We start from the raw sequence: 22,053 nt of genomic DNA on the forward strand, positions 1-22,053 counted from the left end.
CCATTCACGGCATGGGTCTCACCCAGCTAAAAGGCCTCCCTGGGCAGCCATTTACAGCGTCTAATCCCGCCTTTGTCACACTAGTCTCCACACCTGCAGGTCCACTTTCTGTGATATCAGGGGTCAGAGGTCAGCAACAGTCTAAACGGATTAAATTAAAATTTTCTAGAGTTAAACGATCCACATGTCTTACGTTTTGTACCATTGTTTGCTGTGGTAAAAGTCCCAGGCTGCAAACGCTGTGTCATTTTCAGAGTACAAATTATCCCTTTACCCAGTGTATCCACTCTGAGTACACTGCCACTGATGAGTCTCTGAGCAGGTCATCAGATCGACTGTCATGGATTCATGCTTCTGTTCCACAAACCATTATTTTACTTAATAATGGCCTATTCTACCATTTTGCTAGTAATTACATTTTATTATTGGTTGTCATTGTTAATATCATACCATTCTTAGCACAAGCTTTACGTGCTACATACAGAGGTATGTGTGGTGGCTTGAATATGTTTGGTAGTCACAGATTCATGTGTTTGAATGCCTAACCTGTAAGGAGTGGCACTCTGAAGAGGCATGCCTTGTCGCAGCAGCAGATGGCCTTGTTGAAGGAAGGGTGTCACTGAGGGGGCATGATTTGAGGTCTCCTATGCTCAAGCTAAACCCAGTATGACACAGTGTCCTTCTGCTGCCTGTGGATCAAAAGGTAGAACTCTTGGCTTATCCAGCACCATGTCTGCCTGTCTGTCACCATGTTTCCCACCATAATGACAATGGACTAAACCTCTGAAACTATAAGCCAGCCCCTCTTAAATGTTCTCCTTTATAAAAAATTATCGTGGTCATGGTGTCTCTTCATAGCAACAAAATCCTAAGATAGGTATATAAAGAGCCCCCCTCTTATACACATGCGCACGCGCAAATACACACACACACACACACACACACACACACACACACACTGTATATATATATATATATATATATATATGGTTCCATATATGGCTAAGTGGTGCACACACACATACTATACATATGTATATGTATATATACAATACAAACATGAATATAGACATACATGCTTCAATATTATATCTGCTGTTTTATCACCTCCTGGAGGTCTTGTCATATATCCTCTACAGATAAGAATGATAACTGTGATTCTCTTTGTCACAGTTCTAATCACTTACCCCATGTTTATACATCTGTTTACCATCTCATCTGTTTTCACTCTAGTAAACTATGAGCAAGACTGTTTAATCTCTATTCGTAAAGAGAATGTATGAGCCACATGGGATAGGAGTCAACAGTTGAGACTTTGGAGCGAAATGCTTCTACTTAAAACCAATTCTTCTCAGGGTTGGGGATTTAGCTCAGTGGTAGAGCACTTGCCTAGCAAGCACAAGGCCCTGGGTTCAGTCCTCAGCTCCGGGGAAGGAAAAGAAAAAGGAAAAAAAAAAGACAAAATAAAAACCAATTCTTCTCGGTAGAATTGTGTGACCTTGAGCAGGGTACCTAGACGGACTTCTCCAGGCATAAGTTTCTAGGCAATATGGAAGGTAGCAATTATCACTGGAGATTCTGGGAAACAACAAGGTTAAGGCACTGAAGCCAGGTGACGTGGTCACTGACTTGCAAGTACTCTGTGAATTTGCCCAGTGATGCTATTGTATGCATTAATGAAATTCATTCAACCATTCATCCAAGAGAGGCTGCAAAAACCTGGAGTCATCTGAATACAAATGTGAGACAACTGAGATCTCAAAATGGCAGAACTATCTGTTGCTATGTAACTGTTCAGGTTTTATCCTACTATGCTTGAAAGAGCACACGCTCTCAAAGGGTAGAATTTCCATCCATAATCTTGGTTCTGGTTTCATGCCGAATGTTCCCGATGCTTCAGAGATGAGTGGTAACTGAGTGTTTTGTAATGTCTTGCAGGTTTCCTGGGAATGGCTGGTGTTGAGTTTTACTGAGCACATTTGCATTGTGAACAACAATTGAATTGGGAATTGTTCCTTTAATTTCTAAGGCATTTACAAAACCAGTTTTCCTGACTAGCATCATTTTCTGGGCCATAAAACACACTAAATTTGGCTTACTAGGAGGCATCAGTGGAAGTCTTTGTCATGGATTCCTCTTAGCAGGGTTTTCCTACCAACATGCCGTCTAAATTTCTCTGAAATTTTAGAGTGGAACAGATGGTTCTGCCTTGTGATATTGGCCATAATGGCCTCACAGAGCTTCCTATTTCATTTGTGAATTTTTAATCTTTAAGCAATGAATCATGGAGGTAGAGAGGAAAAACACTGAATGTTCAAATTCCTAACATCATCATCCTATGTGCCAATACGTGGTTAAATACAGGTTCAGAGTCACAAGTTTATGATCTCTGGGCCTCAAGACTTGGACTAGAAAGGGAAAAGCTTGAAGATTCAGAACTGAATCTTCAATTCTGATGAATTCTATCATTTACTGAAAGTTTCGGTATGAAATGGAACTACCAGCCAGAAGTCAAGCAAGTCCCACACTTGAGTCTTCCTACATCAATTGCATGGCTCACTTTGATATGAGGGCAAATCATAACCCCACCCTGTCTCAAAACTGCTTTGTGGTCCACAGGGGGGAAGAGGCCTTGTGACATTCAAATGGTCCTGGAACTTACTAAGTTAACAAACTTCAAAATGTTTTATGAAAAGGGGACTAATAACATCTATTGAAGAGAGGTCACTGTACTGTTTGAAGATCTGTAAAGGAGTCATGATCTTTGTTCAAGGAAGTAAAATATTAAGAAAAGTTTTGTTGGTAGAGTTCTGAGCTGAATGTGTGCTGTGAAGTTCTTCTGATCCTGGGAACAGCTTCCCATTCGAAAATAAAATTAAACACTCTGATATGCAAATGATAAGCATATCCTTTGGCATCAAATGAAATCTGAAAGCAAACTCTGTAAAACATCTCAGAACTTTTATTTGAGAACATTCTGTTCAAACTTCATGGTGGAGTCTACAGGCCAATATTTATACAGATTATTTTTTTAAGATTTTTATAAGTTTCTATTGTTCAACTTTATTTCATTGATGTCTATCAGATTTCTTGGTTAGTGATATTGTACACTTGCCATAAGAAAATATTATTACTGGGTCACAAATATAATAATAATAATAATAATAATAATAATAATAATAATAATCCCAATGTCTGATAGCCATTAAGTCTCTACAACTGATGATGATGCATCAAGAGGTAGCCTCTGTTTGCCAATCAGATTAACCCCAACAGCAAACTATCTGAGCAAAGAGTGCAGCTTCTGCCTGGCCTAGCAGAGACACTTCATTGGGAAACTCTCTTCAACTATTCAAGGAGGTCATCAGATTTTTTCCCATTTGATTTTGACCACACATGACCATCATTTTTCCCTTTTGTGTGTGTGTGTTTGTGTGTGTGTGTGTGTGTGTGTGTGTGTGTGTGTGTGTGTGTGTGTGTGTGTGAGATCTACCATTTCTGCTGTCCTGTACATGTGAAATTGCAGGCTGGTAGCAGTCGGTTATTTCTTCCCTTCATCACCAGTTCCCCTGACTGAGCTCAGATACTCAAGCTTATAGTCAGCTGCCACATTGAAAGCACAGTTGTAGCTGTTCATTCTCTACCCCTGAGTTCTTAAAATTGAACTCTGTTACTAGGCAACAACACCACATGGCCAGGGGTCTAGTCCATGTGGATATTCTTTCCTTGGATCACACTTTGTAAGAGCCTCTTCTCCCTGGGAGTGTCAGACAAACCTTTGGAGACTGGGCCAGAAGACAGATGATTAACAGAGCTTACATAAAACTACTAATAATCCTTCATGGCCATGGTGACACTCTATATTGCCATCTCTGTCAGAGGGAAACTCGAATCAAAAGAATTCTTTGAAAACTGGTACAATTCTGTCATGGCAAACAAGACAGAAGATGGCAGCATTAAAACCTAGGCTAGCTGGCTCTTTTGAGAAGACACCAGCTTCAGGCAGAGCCTACTTCAGCTGACACCTACCTTAAACTCCTAAAAGGAGATGGGCATACATTCTCCTGACACCTGTGGGGCTAGAAGGCCAGCCTTTGAAACTGAAGAGTCTGAGACACACTAAAGGGCAGAGGAGTAGCTTCTCTTTGATACATAAAATGCTAGAAGCATAATTTAGAATAGACCTTGGACTTCACACAGCTCACTGTGTACTCTGAATTAATTTCCCTTACAAACTGATATTTCATAATAATTCTCAAACTTGTTATGACAGTGAATCTTCACAGTCAACTGAAGGGGATTTCCAATCACCATGGATCACTTCCCTTAGGTGTCTCTCTGAGGGTAGTTCAGAGACGTATAACTGAGGAGAGAAGACACACCCCGAGTATGGGCCCCAGGTTGATAAAAATGAGAAAGTGGGTGGAGTGCCAGGATTTTTCTGTGCTTCCTGATTCCAGAAGCAGTACAACAGCTGCCTCGCATTCTCCTGCCCCTCTGCCTGCCCTGCCTCCCCTCAGACTGTAAGCCAACCTAACCACTTCTTTCTGTATGTTGCTTTTGTCAGGCATTTTAGTCCTAGAAGTTAGAAAATTAATTGATACAATTTATAATGATAAAAGGTGTTCAGTTTCTTCAATAGTAACATTGCATTTTCAAATACTTAAAAACCACTCCTCATCCTCCCCACCATGCTTCTGTTAGTCTTCCTACATTTTTGCCACACATCACATATTCCATTTTAGCAGGGACAAGCAATTAGAGAGATTGTGCTTCAGCATTAGCTATTTTTTCTATCTTTGTCCATGAGCGTAATCCCTTCTATCAGCAACTCAATACAGTTGGGTATCATAACAGCAGGCAGGACTTACACGATGCAGACTGGTTCAGGAGCTGGGACATTGGAACTTAACAGGAGCAAAGTATAAGTGGTCAGGATAATATATCTGAAGGCAGGTAGTCATTGGCTATCATCCTGGTTAACATGGAGATTCAACTTTTTAGAATGCTAATGACATCAAATTCGTAAGGAGTCAAAATATATGACTCGGCTCCCTAACGATGCCTGTAATTTTCATTGCCAGTCATGACCAATTCACCATGACCTCGGGTCCCTACAAGTTAATGTCACTAAAGCCATTTCTGCGGAGAATACTATCAAAGTCTTAATCACACCCCACTATTTAAACTCTACAGTCTAGGGAGGCTTTGAAACTTCTCAAAAGACCTCAAGTAATAATGAGGAGAGTTCCTACTAATTAGCTGTGGCACGATTGGGCACATCCATGACAGATTCTCCAAGAATCTCTAGTATAGCTTTGACATAAAATGAGCCAGACATTACAAATCAACTCCAAGGTCTGTCCTATGTGAAATACAGTTGACATTTATCAAGCTTCCCCAGAAAGAGACAGAAAATCCAGAACTAAGAGATTCTGTCACTAATTGTGTGACTTTGGGAAAATCAATTAATGTCACCTGGATTCAGTGTCCCACTTGGAGGATTCTTCTGCTCAGCATCATGGTCATTTAGAGAAAAGCTTTTGTCTAGAATCCATGGGAGGCCGGAACATAAACGTTTCTAGCGTTAAGCGCTATTTTAAGCATCATTTTTGAAAGAAAATTGTCCCAAGTGTTTTTAAACTAATTCTTCTTAGCAACTTTCCAACAGTCATAAAATTTATTCAAATTAAGTAGCAAATGGAGACATCCTAGAGTAGATATGCATTTAGTTTAGGTCGGTGCTTTATATTTTACATATCATTGAATCCTCAAACAATACAATTAGCAGTGGTGCAAAATGTAAGTGGATTGAATCCAAACCGTGAAGCTGCAGGGATAGGAGTTTTTAATCACGGGATGTTTTGTGGCATAACTGAATCACGTTGTTTATGATAATTTTATTACCTCAGCTCTCTTTGTAACAGAGTTATTATATTTTCCGGTGATGTATGGTATCATACTTGCGAAGCCCTTTCAGTAATTGGAGCTCCATGAAACTGGCTCCTAAGGCTCGTTAATGTGAAAAACGATGGTAAAAGTTAGGTAAGTGTAGTAATTTCATCCTTGCATTAGAACTCCCAACTATGAAAGGAATGTTCAATATCTCTGGTATTATTATGGTGTTATTGACTAGAAATCAACTCTTCTTGTCAGTGACATTTCCTCATGAACTTCATATGCCCGATCCCTATTTGTAACAGAATGAATTTGATTTTTAAAACTAGAAAATGTAAACTGTCCATTTTAACCAAATTGCAAGATTTATTCCAGAAATCTCACGGTAGAGAGTCTAACCTAGATTCCCCTGTAGAAACACCTGGAGAATTTGGCAAAGACAAAAAACAAAGTCTACAGCTGAGCTCCATCACAGAATTAACACTTGAGATTCCTAGAGTAGGGAGCAGGTATTAGTATGGCTAGAGAGAGTTAGAGAAGACATGTACTCAAGGCTGAACTACTGGCCTTGAGGAACTGAATTCCTCATGTTAGTCTTTGTTCAGTTGCTACTGAAATTTTAAAACCCATGCCTTCTTTTCTTCCCTGATCATTTTTCCATTTCTTTTTCCTAAGACAAGGTCTTCTTCTGCAGCCCAGGATGGCCTTGACCTTTTAATTACTCTCAGGCAGCAGCCTCCACCATGCTCACCTAAGCTTTTTTCTTGTTCTGGCTCTGACAGTTTTGCAAAACAGTCTTCATACAGTAGTTGCTTTATCATCTTTTTTTAAGTGCCTGTGTGACCAGTGGCACATATGTTACCCATTTTATAGGAGAAAAATCCTTCAGTTTTCCAAAGGACCACAGATAATAAATGAAGAAGTGAGAAGAAGAACTCAGAGTCTTAGAAAGTGACAGAGCAATGTCACCCACCAAGACCTATTATCTTGAGGAAGTACATCTAGAAAGTCTGAAGAAGAGAGACGCTTCCTGTGTATGATGCAGGCTCTATGGGTTTGGAAGCCCTCAGATGGAGCCTGAATTTTAAAATAGAGAACTTAGACAATGGAATAGAGAAAGCTTAGGTGGAAGGAAAGCCAAAGGCAGTGACAGAGAGTGTGAGCGCAGGCTAAAAAAAAGTTAGTGTTCCAGAAAACGAGTGCCTTGATTTAAGTTACTAAAATAAAGGACAAAATGAATGAAAGAAAGAAGGAATAAAGGAATGGAGTGAGGGAAAGAGAGGGAGGGAGGGAAGACACTAAAAAATAATAAAAATAAAAAGCCTACAATTAATATCCATCTCAGTGCTGCTGAGAACAGACCTCAAGCTTATATGCCATGCTGTCACTGGGAAAGTTATAAAAAGCCATTCTATTAGAAGCCATTGATGACTTATTCAGAAACTACCACTGTGTCTAAGTACAAAACCAATGAGTATAGTCCTGAAATCTGATCAACCTTTGAGAAACACTGAAATTTAGTTGAGTGTAGAGGTAACTTTTTACTGGCTGCCATCAAGTTAGAAAGCTAGCAGAGCTCTGAAAGTAGGAAGAAATAGCAAGTAAATGTGTAAAGGAAGTAAGTTGGAAAAGTTCCAGACCTGGAAAGTGGAGCAGGAGAAGGTCAAGACTGGATGATGGCATCCACATAGGACCTCCCATATCCATGAGCAAACACCTAATGACATCTGAGACTTGGACCAGATGGAGAAAGATTTCTGTTCTGCCCCTTCCTACCTGACCAACACAGCAACTCAGAGTTAAGTATAGGCAGCTCTGCCTACAAGCTACACCTTCCAGTTTGTGGTCGACACAGTGAAAGAGAAAGAGGAAGCAAATCTACATAGAGACTCAGCCCTCTAAGGTAGCACACAGCCAAAATGGCTTGAAAGAAGGAGTTAATCATAGACCAGTATGTTGTCATCATTCAGTTTAAATATTGACTAAGAAAGTTGCTCTTTTTTGTGTGTTTTATTTTTCTTATTCTTTTATCTTTTTAATGTCTACTCTCTTTGTCTCATTTTATCCTGTCAAATCTTCTAATCTAAGAAAGACTCTTCTCAAAGAGGCCAAGATGACCTAGAACTAAGAGTCTCATACTTTTGAACAATGACAGTATAAATATGGGCCACCACACCCTTGTAGTATTTGATTTTTAATTTCTCTCCTTTATTCTTAATCATCGTAAAAAAATTATTTCTTCGATAATAATCTCTTTCTCCATTTTTCATCTTTTGACCTTTAGGGTTTTTTTTTCTTTTTTAGTTTTTTTTTATTGTTTTCTGTCTCTATTTGTGTGGGGTTGGTTGGTTTGTTATTTTATATTCCTTTTTTTTTTATTTAATCCTTAACTATGTCTTCTCTGTCTTTTCATCTTTCTCCTTGTCCTTTCAATTTACTCTTCTCTCTTTCTATTTTTTCTTTCTTCTGGTACTTTCCTTAATTTTGCCATTCCACTTCTCATTAATGTCATATTAAATTTAACAATGCCTTTGCTCCTCTTCTAATTTTAATGGGATTATTATAAAATTGACTGTACTTAATCACGACCATGATTACTTTGTGGTTTCTCTATAGGTTGTGGTTTCTTCTGTTGTCTCAGATTGGTCTGAGGAACTGGGCCTGCTGCCTTGATGTTAACTGTGGTTTAAGTGGCCAGCAGAGTTATGATAAATTAAATCTTTACCTTCCCTGCCATGGCCTAGACCTGCCCATTGCTCAGTGATTACTTCATGTCAAAGAATATAAGACATTCAAATTCCAGGCAAATGACTTATCCTAAATGCATAAATCTCAATACAGACAAATTAAAATATATAAAAGTAAGCAATGTGACTCCTCCAAATACTCATCTGGTTCTAATGATAGATAGGTGAATAAAATTCTGGATAAAGAATTAAAAGGAGTAACTATAGTAATGCTTGCTGTTTACAGAGAGTATAGTTAAATACCTAAATGAGTTAAAATAGGATAAAAATAAAGAGCTAAATGAAATAAGGAAGAAAATGCAAGATATATACAGAGAATCCAATAAAGATACAGAGATTCTGAAGGAAAATACCAAACTGAAATTTCGGAAATGGAATGCTCAACAAGTTAAATTTAAAAAATAACTCAATTAATAGCTAGATTAAATAGAAAATAGGTCACTTCATTCGTAGGTAAGGTGGATTACTTAGAATATTCAGACAGTTATAACAGAAAGGATCAACACTGCCTAGACTTTTCAGATACCAATAAAATTCCACACTTACAAATTATATTTACAGAAGGAGAAAAAGTGTGAGCTTACAGCATAGAAAAATATATCTAATAAAAACTTGCAGAGAATTTTACAAATATTGGGGAAGAGGTGGGGATCTGGATTCTGGAGCCTAAATAGATACAACCAGGAAAGAATCTTCCCAAACCGCATTATAACTAAAACACTACATATACAGAATAAAGAGAATATTGAAAATGCAAAAATGAAGCTTCAAGTCACCTATAAAGCCAGCACATCAGAATGATAGCAGATTTATCAGCACAAACTCTAATGCTTGGGATGGCATGTGATAACCACTGAAATCTTCAGTATTAACTTGATTGGATTTAGGATCACTGTGAAAGCATACTTCTGGGTATTTTTGAGTAGTTCCACAAATGTTGATCCACAGGCTGTAATCCCTCACTAAATACAAAGTAAACGTCCACATCCATTTCCCTCTATTCCCTAACTGAAGGTGCCATGTGACCAGCCACCTCAACATCTTCAACAGCTGCTAGGCTTTGATGGTCTATAACCCTCAAACAAACTAAATAAATAAACAAAATTAACTCATCCTGCTTTGTGTAGCATTGTCAGATAACCTTATCGCAGCAACAAAATACTAGCTAATACAATGTGGAGCGATGTGCTTCAATCCCAGAAAGAAAATCCACCATCCTAGATTACCATACACTAAAAGTGCTCCTTCAAATTGAAGAATAAAGAGTCCCCATGATAACCCAAATCAAAGGAATTCATGATTGCTAAGATAGTACTACAGAATGTTATTAAAGAAATCTTATAGATAAGAAATAAAAATATAGACAGCCATGAAAATACAAGAAACATAAAAGTCATAAAAAATGGACAAACAAAAGGTAATCAGGAATTAGTCAAAATATTACAAAAACTATAAAATTTATGAAAATAATGCATATATCTCAAAAATAACTCTGGGTATAAATGGTTTCAAATTTCCAATGAAATGACAAAAAATGGCTCCTTAAAAAATAAGGCCCAACTGCTTGCTGTCAACAAGAAATGCACTCCACTGGCAAAGATACACAAAGATATACATAGAGCTTGAAAACAATAGGATGAACAAAGATTCCAAGCAAATGGTACCCAAAAGCAAGCTTAGATTTCTAGAGACTCACATCCAAAAAGTATATTTCAAGGCAAAGAGACAAAAGTCATTTAACAAAAACAATATGACATCTATCAGCATGTATGTACCAAATGTTGGCATACCTATTTTATAAAACTCACTGCTGATTATAAACCTACAGATAGGACCCGATGAAGTAACAGTAACTTTACAACCTCATTCTCAGGAATACACAAGTCAACTGCACTTTAAAAGCCAACAAAGAAACATTAAGTGATGCTATAGACCAGCAAATAGACTTATCAGACAGCTACAGAACAACATGTCACAACAGCAGCTTCAATGACTACTCCTGGTTGTTAACTTGAAACACTAGGAAAGAGGAAACCTCAATTGAGAAACTTCCTTCATTGGATTGGTCTACAGGCATATATGTGGAGCATATATACCATGTGGGTAGCACCATCCTTAGAAGAAGGCCCATTCCCCTTTGAGTAGCATCATTCTTTGGTAGTTAGGCATGGACTATATTAGAAAGGTAGCTGAGCAGGCCAGAAGAAGAAAGCCAGTAAGTAACATTCTTTCAGTTCCTGTCTCTAGGTTCCTGCTTGATCCCCTGCCCTGGCTTCCCCTAATGATGGACATTACCCTCCAAGTTGTTTTTGGTTGTGATATTTTGTCACACTAATAGAGAAAGCTAACTAGGACAGCAGCCCAGCAGACTCTATCTAAAGTATATTACATTTTAGGATAGTAAATCATATCTTAATGCATATAAGATAATTAAAATGACTTTTTATATTTTATCAGATCATGATAAAATAAAGTTAGATGCTACTTGTAAGATAAAGTATATGAAATATGCTTATGCATGGATATAAACATTTCAAAATGATCAGTTGCTTAGCAAGTTTTCGCCCATTTCTACAATATTTTAAGAAGGAAATAAAGATATGAAAGAAGTAAGACTATTAGGGAGAGAACTAGACATTGTAGGGCAGGGCTTAAGGACGGGTAAGAGCTTTGACCATGGTCAAAGCAGCTATAAACATCCTTCAAGATGCCATGATCAAACTCTTTCTGTCATGCAAATATTATATACTAACCAAATCCTTGAGCATTAAAAGGACATGGACATTCACACGCCGGATCTGGTACACCTCCCACAGATTTTGTGCTCTGTGCCTGGAATTCCAATCATTATTGATCTGCACATAAAATTGCAGTATGAGACCACCCATGGAGATGGCCATGAGAGGGGAGAGAGAGCTCACATGGTATGCAGCTGACACCCGCTGCCTACCTGTATTCAGCCCATGAGAATTCTATCAGGGCATTCAGCAACACCTTCAGTGGTCTGTTACAGAAATTCTATTTCCCTAAAGACAGATCATTTGAATAAACAATTAAAATTCTTTAGTTTTCAGCCAATTATCAATTAGTTAAAAGTACCAGCAAGAATGACATTATAGCCTTTTTTTTTCTACTACTTTATCTCCCATTTTCTGGTGCCTCTTCCTTAATTAAAATTTCCTAACACTCCCACATTATCTTCTCTCTGGGCTCCACATCCAGGAGAAAAAAATGAAAACCCTTGCATCTCTAGAAACATATTTTAAATGTACATAATTAAAACTAAAAATTAAAAGAAAAATACCATGTAACAAAGGCTTATAGAGTCAAGTTTCATGGCCGCAAGATTCACCAACACATGTGCACATGACCAATCCGTGCCTTTGACTTTCCTAACTCAATCTCACATTCATCAAAAAACGAGTTTGTTCATTTGCTTAAATATCCAAATATTTAATTCAACTGCCAATTTCTTTTTCTTTTTGTATAAGAACAGTCCACATTAAGTATAAAACTGACTGTGTTTGTTACACAAAGTGTGTCTTTTTCTTAATTTCAGAAAAAAAATCATTGTATGCAAAAAGGGATTCTAACTTATTGGCTCAGACAGTGTCACAGATGAACAGGTCCAGGCAGCACAACATCAGCAGAAAGAGGTAAGAATGTCTCTGCAGCTATGACAACAAGGCAACAGGGAGACGAGTGAGGAGCAGAGACCATATGACCATATCTCTGCAATGTCTCTGTTGCCTTGTCTCTCATGAGATGCTCTGGCCTCCTAGAATCAGTGTATGAAGTAAGTTGCTATGGCTATAAGCCTGGTGTTAGTACAAATCAAGGGCTGCCAGATAATAGTTCTTATAGTTCTTGCTCACTCAGTAGATTCGTTGCACCTAGAAATTTTTCTTTTCAAACTCTGGACCCATTTTTGATAATGTCCATTAAAGTAAGACGATGATGTCCATATTGTGGTATATATAGCCAATAGGCAAAGGTTCCAACCTGGGAGACAAAAATGAAAGAGGTGAAATGCTTTTATTTACCTGAACTCTTTACTCATTACACAGGCAGAGCACTTATGTCCTGAAGATAAGGAGATTCCTGGAATGGGTAGGGTAACTCTTCCTCTTCTCCCCACTAAGGGCACACACACACACACACACACACACACACACACACACACACACACTATCCCAACATCATATATCAGATAAAGCACACACACATTTACACATACACACATCAATTATTCCCACATCTATCTATCTATCTATCTATCTATCTATCTATCTATCTATCTATCTATCTCTATTTCACACACACACACATACACACACACACACACTCACACACTATCTCAACATCATGAATCAGATAAAGCACACACACATTTACACATACACACATTAAGTATTCCCACATCTATCTATCTATCTATCTATCTATCTATCTATCTATCTATCTCTATTTCACACACACACACACACATACACACACACACTCACACACTATCCCAACATCATGAATCAGATAAAGCACACACACATTTACACATACACACATTAATTATTCTCACATCGATCTATCTATCTATATTTCACACACACACACACACATACACACACACACACACACACACACACTCACACATACACAGTATCTCCACATCACACATATACACCACTTGTAGGTCCACATACTTAACACTGACAAGGATTCTCAGGACTATAACCAAGGAGCGGGCTGAGACTCGAATACAAGTGCCCATGTGGGATAGAAACCTAGCATCTCCATTGCTATGGAGCCACAATACGTGCCCCGGTATTAATCAAGCACATTTCAAGATACATTCTCCCATTTGCTTCCACCATCCTCTGCCCTGTTTAATATTCCAAAACATTCAGGCACTAATAAGTTTATCTGACTTCAAGGCTTTGAACCAAAATCTTTCAACCCAGCTTAAAAACCATGAGAGCTGGTGACACCATTAGAAATATTTAGTGATTTTAAATAACATTTAAGGTATTATTGAAAATATAAATAAAATTAAAATATTATTCAAAATCACTGTCTTGTGTGCTGGACAAGCATGGTTCACTTTTGTCTGGAAGTAACTCTCCAAGCTTACTATATATGTGAAGTGGTTTTCATTTTAAATCCAGGATGGCTTGAGTATAGAACTCACTAAGGTTTTGTTTTGTGGTGTTTGTGTGGGTTCCTTTGGGGGGAGGGTGTTTGTTTGTTTGTTTGTTTGTTTTGGAGGGTTTTCCCCTTCGTAAAATTGTCAGCTTTACAAGTAGAAAAGAAGACATGAGACAGAGACTTGTTAAGTATGATCAAGGTTATTTAGAATTTCCCTCCTACCTAGCAGGGATTATAACTCCCCGCTCCAGCAAAGGACTCCTTACTGAGAACACACACATATGCTCGCTCACTCAAATCCTATATTCCTGTCTTTCCAAGCAGAATAAATTCTATCATTTGTAGATCGTGTCCTCTTTTATTACTAAAGATGAGAAAAATAGATTTTTATGGTTTTAGGGATTTTAAGCCTGGTGATAGAATGATAGTCTTTATACCTTTTGACAATGACCCTGATGGTTCATAAACGCCAATCGTGAATGAAAACTAATTACAGCTCTTTCAAGCTAAACAGCAGCAACTGAATACCACTAATTATGCAATGAAGCTCACAATACTACTAAAAACATTGGCAATAAATGAATTCACAGGGAAGACAAAAAAAGAAAAAAGAAAAAGAAATAATGTAGCAGATCGACCATTGTGCAGAAAATGGCAAATGCTAAAATCTTTCCTTATTACACCATGGATATTTTAAATGCTTTAATTACTGTACAGTGATTACTTCCAGCTCAGCACAAAGGCAATCCTCAAGCCTGATAAATTCCTTCAATCCCCAAATGCATCCTTTATACTGGTGATTGTGGGCTTTATATCAGTGGATATTTGCCTAGGTTCAGACAGCGAACAGTCAGTGTCCACATTCAAGCACGCCAATCATCACGTTTTCATGTATAAGATCAGAATCTCCAAATGACTGGGAGCAGGGCTTGTTTGCATTTGATGGAAGGAACTGTGATTTAACTCTCTTAACTTGGCCAAACATTTCCCGCACAGACTTCTAGTTAAGTCAGATGCCGTGGAAATCCTAAGGATTCAGTGGGGACCAATCATCAAGTTTTCTCCTCCATGTGCTCTGAGGCCAAGACACTTAGAGCAGAGAAATCATTTATCACTTTAATATAAAAACTTTGAAAATCCAACCAGGACTCCTTCCACCTCTCCTCAAGGAGATCTGCCCCAGAGGGAATGTGAAATAAGAAACATAAACCTACTGGCCTCCTGTCTTAGACTCAGTTTTCCTGTGCCTTTTACCAAGTGCATCTCATGTCTTTCAGACTGTTTGAAGGACTCTAAAGTATAATTTCTTTTTAAAAGATGTATGTGCATGTGTTTTATGTGCATATAGACATGTGTGAGGGAAGTTGAGCTCCAAATGGTGGTTATCAGAGGAGGCCAGTACTCCTCAAGTGTCTTCCTATTCTCTTTTACCTTAGTAGTTCAGAAAGGTCACTTACTGAACTTTGACCTCATAGACTGACTAAACTGGCTAGCCAACAAACCCATAAACCCATCAGACTTCACCTCCCAGCACTGGGATAGGCATGAACCTTCAGGCACAGTATTTTTATGTGAGTTGTGGAGATCAAATAAAGTTTACATGTTTACACAAGACAACCCCAAGTTCAAGGAGAGACTCTGTCTCAAAAGAATAAGGCAGAGAGGACACCTGGTACCTTCATCCTGCTCACATTTTACCCCCCACACCACCCCTCATCTCCACACACACACTTCAAATATACCTCTTCCCCTAAACCTGTCACTGCTGTGACTATGATTGGTCTTAATATCACACTATAATTTCTTTCAATGTTCCATTTCTATCAGCACATCCTCTTAGCTTCCCAAAAGTCAAATCCCAGATACCAAGAGTTATCAAATCACTGAAATAATTTCCAAAGTTCAACTCAAACGTAATGTTTGGGCTTTATTAGTTATTTTAAAAACATTTTTATAAACATTTCTGTATAATGGTTTGTGTTCTCATGCTAATTGTGTTACCCAAAAGAACCTGTTTGCAGTGGCCTGCCTGTAGGCTAAAGGAAGCCTGTCCCCAGTTGACTCTGATTGGGAAATAAAGTTGCCCGTGGCCAATGGTTGAGCAAGAGAAAAGAGGTGGGACTTTTAGAATTCCCAAGAAAGAAACATACGGGAGAAGGTGAGGGGATTCGGCCACACCATGAGAGGGTCTTAGGACAGACCCTGCTGTGAAGGAACAGGAGGGTGAGACATCTGAAATGTACGTGCAAAGAGAAAGTTGCCCTATGGGAGGGCTGCCCAGAAGGAAACAGGACAACAAAGATGAACAATAAATTTAGATGTGGGAAGGTTGGAAGTGCACAGCCATTGAGCAAGTTAGAGCTTATTAAGTATATAGGTTTTTCTTGTATGTGTCTTTTCATTTGCAAATCCAGAGAACTCTGGTGGCAAGAAGTGTGATCACCTACCAGGAGCTCAGTGGTTCACCGCTACATTTCTGTATATTAATTTAGACAAAGCAAGTTAAATTACAGCATACCCATGCATGTATAAGATGTAAAAAATCCATATTCACCCACTCCATTTATTACTGTTTCTTACCTTCCCTACCTTTCCTGGTGTTTTTCCCCCTTTTCCTCTTCTACACTGCCGTTAAACCCTGCCCCCTTTCTTAGACCTTTTCTTAAGTTTTCACACTGTATCTTGAATATTATTGGATGCCCATTGCCAGATCTGCAACACCTTTCCACTCAAAGTGTCCTGTCACCCATCACCTTCAAAGACTACTGAAGTTTGCATATGTGATTAAAATATATTATCTTATCTATGTGATAAACTATAAAAAGAAAGACAAAGGCATTAACTACTTCATGTGAAGCTTCAAGGTCTTATGAGGTAGCTGAGCAGGGGAGGGAAAGATGGGTAGGGAGGCCATTGTGGAGTATTTCAGATGGGGTTTTGGAACCTGGGTTTCTGGGACCTGGATATGGGTGATCTTTGAGAAAAGTCTAGGGGATTCAAGGAAAGTGACTTCAAAGCAGGTGAAGTCTTTCAAAGCAGGACTGTAGAGAAGAAAATCTAGCTCAAGCTTGTTGGTGATAAAAAGGAACCAGAAGCATCCTTAAAAGCATTCTGGGTTCCTGCCTTCTAAGGACAAGTATCACACAGATCTGAGCAGCCTCCAAGGCCTCAGGGAACCTTCTCCACAGATTGCCATGCTAGCTAAAATGCATTTCTGCAAGAGCCTGGGAACCAAATAACTACACCCTGCTCATTCTAATCTCATCCTCACCCTGACTCAGCTTCTCCCTAGCTAAGTTAAAAGTATTTCTTTCTCTCTGGCCACTCAAATACCACACAGGAGGAAGAAAATGTTTGTGATAGAGTTCAAATGAAAAGTCAAAACTTCTTAACCAATTGCTGGCAAACAGACTTACGCTTCCAAACTGTTTTAAAATAAATCGTTCATCTAGACTGTCCCCAGGGCCTGCTGTGGGTTCCTCTATGAGTCTGACATGACTGAGACGCACTGGAGCCTGCCTGCACATCATTATCTCCCCAGTAGCGCCTTCCTGTTCCGGCTCCAGTCATCAGAGAGCTGCAAACTGAGCTGCTGTGATCTCCGTATGCAAGACTCCAGTTACCTGCTGCACAGTGCAACAACCAACTCTGTGAGGGACATTTCCCACAGGTCTTTTCTTCTGATTTCACCATCCTATAAAGCGGGAGAATTACCATTAGATTGGTCTTGTGGGCGGCCCCGCCCAATTCTCACTACTGAGGTACAAAGGCTAATTTCCCATCAGCCTCCTGCTCCTAAGTCCCACCTTTCCCTGGGGGCACTGTGGTTACTGCTGCTTGTTCTGTGTGTCCAGCTTCTGCGTGCATTGGCTTTCAACGCAGGCAGTCGTGCTTCCATGCCAAGCATTTTTACCCACGGAGCCATTTCCTCAACCCTGGGTAGCCCTACTCACCCAAGCCAAATATGATCCTTATATTAAACATTCTTAGAGAACCAAAAGGTCATCCTTTCATAAGCATTTCCTTTAATAATTGCACATTTGTGTGTAATTGTGATAATATGCATCAGAGACATACTCAGTGTTTACGTACCTCAAAATTTATTTTGACATCTAATCTGCCAGACAGTGGTGGGTGTGCTGTAATTAGACAGATCTTGAGGAAGAGACGCTATAGAAGAGACATCAGGCGTATCTCTGGCTCCTTCTGCCACACGAGTTTATAGTGAGAAAATGGCTGTGAAGAAGCCAGCACTCAACAAACACACAGTCTTCCAGCACCTTGATGTTGAATTTACAATCTCCAAAAAGGTAAGAAAAGAATGTCTGTTATCTGTCAGTCTTATAATGTCTTATGACATTTCCTTTAACTGCCATCATGAACTGGAACAATGTATAGGTCTCCAGTTAAATGATAAACAGTGGGACTGGAGCAATGGCTCAAAGGTTGAAAGATTGTACATCCTTGCAGAGAACTATGGTTCAGTATCCAGCACCCACATTTGCGTAGCTCACAACCACCTGTAACTCCAGCTCCAGGTGATCTCATACCCTCTTCTGGTCTCCACAGGAAACACACACACACACACACACACACACACACACACACACACACACACATCTATATCTCTACAATATATTATCAATTTACATAATTAAAAATAAAATATTTTAATCATAAACACAATGGCAAAGGGACCTTGCTTTCACTGGTGGTATTGTTTATTATCAGGTGCTTGGTGAGCCACAGGAACTGAATGATTGATAGACCTTCTCAATAAACATGTTTACTCAAGAAGTAAAAAGACTTAGGAGGTAGCTCAGAAGGTAAAGTGTTTGCTCTGCAATCATAAAGATCAGGGTTAGAATACCCAAAACCCAGAAACTCACAGGCCAGCTAGGCTGCTGTATGCAACAGAGAACAAAAGATTCTGTCTTAAAGCTGACAGAAGGCAAAGGCAGACCCATGTTGCCCTCTAACCTCCACACACGTTAGAGTACATACATGCCTAAACTCATAGGTGCACACATTCACACACATACACACATAGCATATACATAAGAATACTTTTTAAGAATCAATAATATTTCAGTGTTTAAATGATTTCATGATTACCTGTTTTTAATTTTCTATTCTACTCTCTTTGTGTTCAAAACCTACCTTAGTCATTGATGCTTTCCTTTCCTCTCTGATTACACACCCAGTCTGATGTTTCTTCAGTGAATTTTCCCTCCTGTGTTCACTGTGTGATTGCTCTGTCATAATGCCACTGCAAACGTCATGGTTTCCGTAACGAATTTCTATAATTGCAGTTCTACAGGCTTTGACACTGTTCCTTTCGCAGTTCATGCCACATAGGATTAAACAATGAGAAGTAAAAGGGACTTGAAGATCCTGAGTACATTACAAACCAGCTTCTTAACCTAATCATCTCAGTTCATTAAAATCTGCAATCAGTGTGCCGGCTTCATTTCTCAAATGCTTCACTATAAAAACGCCACCCTTTGCTGGAGAAGCCTAATCACTGCCTAATTAGCATAACTTCAAGACTTCCAGATAGTCATTCTCATTTGGTTCTCTTGCTTCCTAGAATGTCCTCATGCTGCTTTGACTATAAAACTGCAGCCCATCTACAAGCGAAGCCTCATTTGGACCAAGCCATTTGTAACTTTCAAATGACAGACAAATTGAAAACAAAAGCTATTCTAATTTTAACATCCCACAGGAGGATGATATAGATAGAGCCAGGTGATGCTGTTCTGCAAGTCACTGGGAAAGCAACTCCATGTCCACTCCTAATGTTCTCACCAGTTCCTTCCCTGCTTTGCTTCTAATTTTTAACCTATTCTCCACATTTTCTCTCAATTCTTTTTTTATTGGATGTTTTTTATTGACATGTAAAATGTTATTCCCCTTCCCACTTTCCCATCCATAATTCCACTATCCCATCCCCTCTCCCCCTTCTTCTATGAGGGTGTTCCCCCTCCCCAACTACCCCCTCTTCCCACCCTGACATTCCCCTACACTAGGGGGTCCAGCCTTGGCAGGACCAAGAGCTTCTCCTCCCATTGCTCCCATTCTTTATGTTTAGAATTTATCTGTCTTTTCTTGAGCAGAGATTCCTACAAGGTCATTCTTTTCATGGTTGTCTCTTGACTCTTCTGCTTACCTGAGTCACCATAATTTGCTGTGAATGAAAAGTGAGGCCATGAACGCTCCTTGCCGCATGAATCATTTTTGTCCTTGTCTCAAAATTCTCTGCATCAGGGCTGGCAGGTGGCCCAGTCTTTTAGATTGCCATGTAATATTCCAAAGACCTGAATTTGGTTCCAAATGCTTATATCAAGTTCAGGTGGCTCACAACCACCTACCTGTAATTCCAGTTCTAGAGGATCTGACACCCTCCTGTGGCCTCTCCAAGCACCGCCACACAGATGATACATATAAACTCACCAGGCACATACACATAAATAAAAATAAATGTAAAAGATACTCTACATTTATAAAAAAAATTTAAGAACTGTTTGAGTTTGAGGCCAGCCTGGTCAATATAGCGTGTTGCAGAGCATCCAGAATTGCATAGTGAGTTTCTATCCTGAAAAACAACAACAAAAAAGAAAAGATGTCTTCATTCTGTATGTTATATACTCACATAAGTATGATCTGAATCATGAAACTTTCACCACTAAAGGCATTTCAAAAAAACACATTATAGAAGTAAAAAGAAAATTTGGAAACTATTGATTTAATTACATATATGAAGTTGAGATCGTTGTTCTGAACCATGCTTAAGGTCTGTGCCTTCTTCCACAATTATCCAAAGCATACAGAGTGTGGAAAAGCTTTTGCACTGCTCTCAAACCTCTCTCAGCTAGATACAGGATGTATGAACAAAGGGAAATAAGTAAATATGCATTTCATATTGAATAAATGAGACATAAAAAGTCAATAAAGCTACACAAATAATCATGTATTTAAAGATATTATTTTAGTCAGCTTTGTTCCTGAGCAATCTTGACGGATTAGTTGGATGTGTATTGACCCCTGCATCTGTGTGCCTTAGAGGAGTAGTGATGGAGTAAAACACCTAGCGCCATCAGGGCCCGCTGCACACAGGGTCCCAGAAGTAGGGACAGGCCCTTTTGGTTGCTGCCCTCGTGGAGAGCTGAAACCTAGCCCCAAGGAGTGACTTCAGGCCCGAGACCAGAGGTAAGACCAACTTTTCTACTCTAAGTGACCTGCCTAGTAGACTCAGGACACACAAAGGCAAAATCCCTCTGGGACCAGACACTTATGGTTGCTAGCTGTCGCCCAAACCTCGCTGATCCCAGCCCACAGCTCCCTGCTCCCAAACCCCGGGGGAGAGAGAGCTGATCACCTAGATGTGTAGGCAATCCTGAGACTACAGGACAGGAGAAAGCACCACTTCTGCCCGCCTTTACCCACATCCCTGGCCCAAGAGGAAACTGTATAGGGCCTCTGGGCACAGAAAGCTAGGGTCAGTCAACCTGCAGGAGCCCTGCGGTCCAGGCTGCGCCCAGATCTGAAGGGACCCGATCAAACACCTCCCTGAACCCAAATCCTGTCGGAGGGAGAGCTAGAACTTCAGAGGGGTAGACATGCCTGGGAAACCAGAGAAGACTACTGCCCACGTTTCTGACTCTAGAGGAAAACACCTAGCACCATCTGGGACCCCTTTGCACAGGGACTCAGAAGAAGGAGGGGCAGGCCCTTCTGGTTGCTACCTACAGGGACAGCTGAAGCCAGTGGACAGGAACAACTACACGCCTGAAAGAAGAACACTCTCTTTCCATAACTGGCTGAAAGAAAACAGGAAAACAGGTCTATAGCTTTCTCGACAAACAAGCCTGTAGGACGGTCAAGTTACTGTCAGAAATAACAAAACAGGGTAACACCAGAGACAACCTGATGGCAAGAGGCAAGCACAGGAACCCAAACAACAGAAACCAAGACTACATGGCATCATCTGAGCCCAATTCTCCCACCAAAGCAAACACTGAATATCCAAACACACCAAAAAAGCAAAATCTAGATTTAAAATCACATTTGCTCATGATAATGGAAGACGTTAAGAAAGACATAAAGAACTCCCATAGAGAAATGCAGGAAAACACAAGTAAACAAGTAGAAGCCCTTAGAGATGAAACACAAAAATCCCTGAAAGAAAGGGAAAACACAATAAAACAAGTGAAGGAATTGAAAATGGAAATAGAAGCAATGAAGAAAGTGCAAAGGGAGACAACCC

At 39.5% G+C, this 22,053-nt stretch overlaps 1 long non-coding RNA gene across 1 annotated transcript; it reads right to left on the reverse strand.

Annotated features, from left to right (window-relative positions):
* Positions 1–15,683: 15,683 nt before the first annotated feature.
* LOC147996239 (uncharacterized) lies at positions 15,684–20,382 on the reverse strand. The gene is made up of 4 exons (XR_015674480.1): positions 19,957–20,382; positions 18,948–19,122; positions 17,880–18,087; positions 15,684–17,481 (listed from the first exon to the last, which is right to left on the reverse strand). It is a non-coding gene; the product is annotated as an uncharacterized LOC147996239 (long non-coding RNA).
* Positions 20,383–22,053: the final 1,671 nt, after the last annotated feature.

This window comes from Rattus norvegicus, chromosome 2 (assembly GCF_021556685.1).
Source record: "Rattus norvegicus strain SHRSP/BbbUtx chromosome 2, alternate assembly SHRSP_T2T, whole genome shotgun sequence".
NCBI lineage: Eukaryota > Metazoa > Chordata > Mammalia > Rodentia > Muridae > Rattus > Rattus norvegicus.